The following is a 5890-nucleotide window of genomic DNA, read 5'->3' as shown; positions in this document are numbered from 1 at the left end:
AGTACTTAAATGAGGTGTTCACAGTGACTTGGATACACCAATTAGAAATTAAATAAGCAAATATATATATAAATATAGCAGGTTACATATATATTTATAATGTGTCTTTTTATTAACCATTTGTACAATAAATGTTAATTCTCATGCAGTTATTTTATGGTTCATTTGCAGTGACTTTTAAGGCAGTACTGTTTAGCACTTTGATATTAAAATTTTGCTTATGTTTTGCTAAATTCAAATGATGTTTGAAGATTTTTAAGTCTAAAAGTCTTTATATTATATATTCTGTATCAAGTCAAAATATCCTTGGCCATTTTGCTAAGAAACAAACTTTGAATGTCAAATGGATGTCACAGTAGTTTTTGTTAGCTTTAACTCATTTTTGCGTTAGTCTTTTTAAAGGAAAAGTAACAAAACTATACTGTTTATATTGTCATTAAATTATACAATCAAAAACATGCCAAATGAATTGCCTATTGCTGCAAAGGATAAACCAGATAGCAAATCATATATGTTTTTTCCAAGTCATTCTGATATTTGATCATGTATTATGTTTGTGAGCTTTTATGAAAGATTATTATTTTTATATCAAGATAATAGGATCTTGGAATGTTTGACTTGGAAGGGGCCTGACTTGTCAACTAGTCCACCCCACCCCCCGCACCGCTGAAATTCATAGAGGAGAAAACTGGGGCCCGGCAAAGGGTAAAGAGTTATCGAAGTTCAAATAGCTAGTACCAGAATCAAGATTAGGACAAAATTCTTCTTTCCATAGATTTTTTTTTTACTCAATTTACTGTATTTATAGGAAAACAGGCTTTTAAAGATAACCACTAATACTTACATTTTACCTGATGATAACCTTAATTAAAGTAGTACTTTTGCATTAATGTTTTGAGCTTATATGCAAACATAATAAACATTATTAAATATCAGGAAAACTAACATGTCATAAAAGGTAGCTTCAGACCAAATTCAAATTGAATTTGAATAAATTAGAAGTATTGTGCATACATAACCCTTTTGTGCACTGTTAGTATCGGAAAGTCAATCCTTGTTTTTTTGTCATGTCTGAAAAAGAAAAAAAAAACAGAGCTCCAGAGAAATGCTGTTACTTTTTATTTTTACACCTTACAGATTTAAGGAAAAAACTTTTTAGCAGTGATATCGATTGGTTGGAAGGGATGAAAAAGATTTTTAGTTATAGGTCCAAACACTAGTGCTGAAAATAAAATTATAGCCAGTGTTCTTCTGTCTTCCATAGTTATTACAACTATGAGAGCCTCCCAAGTCATCTATCAGTTCAACTCTTTTTTTGTCTTAATGTTGACACACAAGTTTATACAGAGTGGATGACCAAATAGCTCAGAAGAGGACAGCAAGAATTAAAGCAGGTGATTCTTCCCTTGTGGAAGAGCTCTCTCAGTGTGAACATGCCTTCTGGGGGCAGAAATCAGGAATCCACCAGCTGTTAATGGAGAGTGCCTTGCTTTTATTTCAGACAGCAGAGTTTTCCAGAGTTTCTCTGCTCCTCAAACAGCATTGCTCTTTAGTGTGTGTTAACCTGTGGTTTGAAAGAAATGCTCTTGTACATTAACAGTGTAAATTTAAATGATTAAATTAAATTACATTTTATCAATGGCTACTGGTGTGTTGAATAAGCATGCTTCATTTAACAGTATTCTCTTAATCGCATATAGTAGTATTTAATGTGAACACTTAAACACATCTAATGGATTTTTAAAGGCTTACAAATGCTGAAAAACATTAATAAGCATTCCAATTGAAAATATATTAAACTTCACTGATTTGAAAGAAGAACATTCTAAATTCAATAACCATTTATTGACTACTTCCTGTGGGCAAAGCACTGTTGGGTGCTTTGATGAGATACAAATACACAGTGTATGAAACTGTTTTTCTTTGACTGTATATAACTTAAATAGAGCTAACAATTTGTTGCCTAAATGTATTCTTTAGGGATATGAAGGCACTATTTCTATATCATGATGGTGGGATACTAATTGTTTGTGGACCAGAATTTACAAAAATCAGTGGTAGAGTTCTCAAAGATTGATCAGTACTCTGCCTTTTTGCTGAAGTCATCGCTACTACATTGCTTAGAAACCCCTCTCTGTGGGCAATGCAAATGTAACTTTTATTCAACGCTATCTCAAACATCGTACATTGAGTAAGTGCAAATATGTTTGTGTGTATGTTGATGGTTCAAAAAAAAAAAGAAATGTGCAGCTCACGTGATTTACTTCATCAGTTCATGCATAAAATATTTTCTGTGACATCTAAGTGTGCCATTGTGGTCTAAAAGACAAACCTTCTTCCTGCTTCTCAGCAGTACCTTCACTTCCTCAGCGATAACATATGATTAGCAAGAGAAAAAAAAAGATAGTGAAGCACCATCTTACATATGAGTTCAAATATAGGTGGTTAGCTAAAAAAGAAAGAAAGGGTTGTTTCTTCTCTGGGGAACTCAAGGGGTAAAAGTCTGCTTTGAATGGACAGGGAGGCAGGAAAGTCAGGGCTCAATAAGGGGCATAAGTTAAATGCACAAAGATAATACAAGATGTTAATTGTCGACCCTTTTAAATGGTAAAATATACATAAAACTTACCATCTTGACCATATTTAAGTGTACCGTTCAGTGATGTCAAATACATGCACAAATACTGGTTTATAACCAGTCTTCAGAACTTCATCTTGCAAAACTGAGACACCTACAGGTCTTTGTGCGAACATGTTTCATTTCTCTGGAGTAAATACCTAGAAGTGGAATCGCTGGGTAGATTTAACTTTATAAGAAGCTGCCAAGCCTTTTTATATAGAAATAGAATATCTTCCAGGCACGTGGCTACTCAGGACAAACATGTTGCTCAGAATTCCTTGCAGCTAGGGGTGGTCTTGGCAGTATGTTCTGGTCAACAGGATATAAGTGAAAGTGTTATCTGGTTACTATGTCCTCTCTGCCACTCTCTCCTTCCAGATGGCATTTGACAGCAACCTTCTAGAGACAACATTATTATTGTCTGGCCCCAAAGAGTGTCTCTATGGGTAGAAATTTCAACTTGGAGAAAAATCAAGAGTAGCATCATGATAGGGGATATTTTAGGATAGCTTGCAGGGCTGGTCTTAGAATGTCTGATTTGTACTGTAACCCACATATTATCTGTGGCCTCTTCTCTTTAGGATCTAAGAGGCATTGTTTTGAAATCCCTACTCCACAAAGACCTCCTCGAGATATCTTCAAATTCTGCCAATTTTTACATTAGCCTGGGCTTCAGGATCCCACATATTTGCTTAGCTCCATTAATAGATTGTCTTCCTATACTTCTTTCCAGTGTCATCCCTATTTCTGGTGTTGCTCTAGAAGTACAACTTAGATATTTTCCTTAATTTCTACCCCAAAATCATGTATAAGACTTTCCCAGCTTCCAGAAAACTATCTTGAGCCAGTGTCATTTACTTCTTCTTGTTCATCCCTCCACTTTATATCTGGAATATGGATGCTACCTTAAACTATGGAGATAAGGGTACTTCCTAAGGATTGTAGAAAAGTAAGTTGGAAGGAATCCGGGTATTTGAGGGTTTTGTTGAGAAGAGCTAACCTCTCAGTCATGGGTTGCTTATATCTAAACTTTTCATAAGAGAGAAATTAACTCCTTGCTTAAACTATTGTTATTTGACTTTTTTCATTACTCAAAGCTGAACTATATCCCAATTTAGACACACAGGATGCAAAAAAAATAGCCCATCCGCAGCATAGGTTTAAAAAAAAAAAAAATCAAGAGTATTAATGATAGTGACTCAGTATGAATCAGTCATGTTTTGAGGCTACCAAAACACCTAAAGATATCTTAGGTCAAAATTATTTGTTCATTTATTAATTCCTTGATTCATTCAACTTTGAACTAGGTTCCATGTTTCTGCTTCCTCATAACTTCATAGACCTGATGGTGCCTGTCCCCTCATCATTGAAATTCTTGCTAGTTTGTGGTTTCTTTCTTATCAAAACCTAATTTCACTTTTACCACTAACCACCTTATTCAGTATTTTTCAATTCCTATTCCTAAGAGAGAAAATTTAATAAGTCTAGGTCAACTTTTCATGCCAGGCCAATTATAGGGTCGCTGAACAATCTGTGGATTAGGTGCCCTTGGGTCATCTCTGGGCTAGTCAGCTGTGGTTGAGGAAGAACATGCAATGACCTTTCAGAAAATATTGTGACTTGAATAGTTTCAATCTGAAGGTGCCGTAAATATAGTGGCACTGTGACTATCATGTCTAGGATAGTTTGACTTGGCTTATGGAGATAATTGTGGGGGACAGTTTCGGTAAAACCATTCCTTCTTGATCTCTTTAGTGCAAATGCCTGGTTCCTGGAAACCCTTAGAAAATGCTCGTTGAGTGAATTCAAGTTAGATATTCATTGATGGAAGTGGGAGATAAAAAAACATCAAATTCCCAAAAGATAGACTATGTCATTATTTCCAAAGTCAAGGCCTATCTAGAACCAAAGTGTGTAGTTTCATATTTTTCTGAACTTTAATGCAAAAAAAGGAAAGACAGAGAAAGAATGAGAAAATCAACACAACCCCAAGAAAGGTTTGTTTTTTCCTTTCCTTTAGAAAGCAGCTGTCAGTTTAACTTATCCAAAAATACTGTCAGTGATGAGCATGACTGAAAATGCATTTTATCTGTAATTAGAGAGATTACATTAAACACTATTATTTGCAGACACACATTGAATTAACCCTAATCGAGGCTAGCAAATAGTAGAGCTTGCCTATTTTTTGCCTCAAAAGTTTTAGGAAATTGTGACAGTTGACACACAAGGGACAATGCTGACAAGATTTCTTTCCATCAAATGCCAGACAGTAATTGTAATTGCCTTTAAAAATGTTTTAAGCAGTTTCGTTAGTAAATCAGAAGTTGCCACAAATCATGCTGATAGTTTCTAAACATGGGGGTTGTTGACTGTGCATTCCAATATGAGTTTAATGAATTGATTTTCGAAGAAATTTAACTTTGCATCTGTTTTCAGGTGTAATTAATTCACTCTGATTAATGTGATTAGCATGGATATCAGTGGATTACACAAGATCCCTATATTTATTCACTTATTTTTAATCTGCCACACTGTCCATTGGGAAATTATTATAAGTGTTCTTGGGAAAACATCTTGCTGGTAGCTGTGGTCACATTGGATTTCTACAAAGCAGAATCCTGGTAGGAATTCACTGATTATTCAGACTATGAAGCCTTGTACTTTTGTTTGAGGAACCTGTTAAAGTTTACACAGTCTCTGTCTTTAAAGAATTTATAATCCAGAAGAGAAGATGAGACAGGCATTCCAGTGCAAGTCATTTACAAGGAAAAGTGACTGTCCTCAGATTCTTTGAGCACCACTCCTCCGCTTTCCTTAAATAATGCTATTACCCGAGGTATGTCAATGGCCTGCCGCTTCTCTAATGCTTCCCACTATCCTGAGCAGTCTTATTCATGGCTTCAGCTACCACTTCTGAATCTATATTTCTTTTTTTTAATTAAGGTTATTGGGGTAACATTGGTTAATACAATTACATAATTTTCAGGTGTACATTATAATTTAACATCTATATATTCTATTGTGTTTACCACCCAAAGTCCAGTTTTCTTCAGTTACCATATATTTGATCCCCTTTACTCACTTCACCCTCTCCCTACCCCCCTATATTTGACCCCCTTTACTCCGTCTACCTCCCCTGTCCTCCCTACTCTCTGGTAACCACTAGTCTATAGTCCATGTGCATGAGTCTCTGTTAGTTTGTCCTTTTCATTTGTTGCTTTTAGGTTTATATCCCACATATAAGTGATATCCCACATCATGTGATTTCTT

The sequence above is a fragment of the Pteropus alecto genome, unplaced genomic scaffold (assembly GCF_000325575.1).
Source record: "Pteropus alecto unplaced genomic scaffold, ASM32557v1 scaffold114, whole genome shotgun sequence".
Classification (NCBI taxonomy): Eukaryota; Metazoa; Chordata; class Mammalia; order Chiroptera; family Pteropodidae; genus Pteropus; species Pteropus alecto.
The sequence above is the reverse complement of the archived record's forward strand: the minus strand, read 5'-3'. Positions refer to the sequence as shown.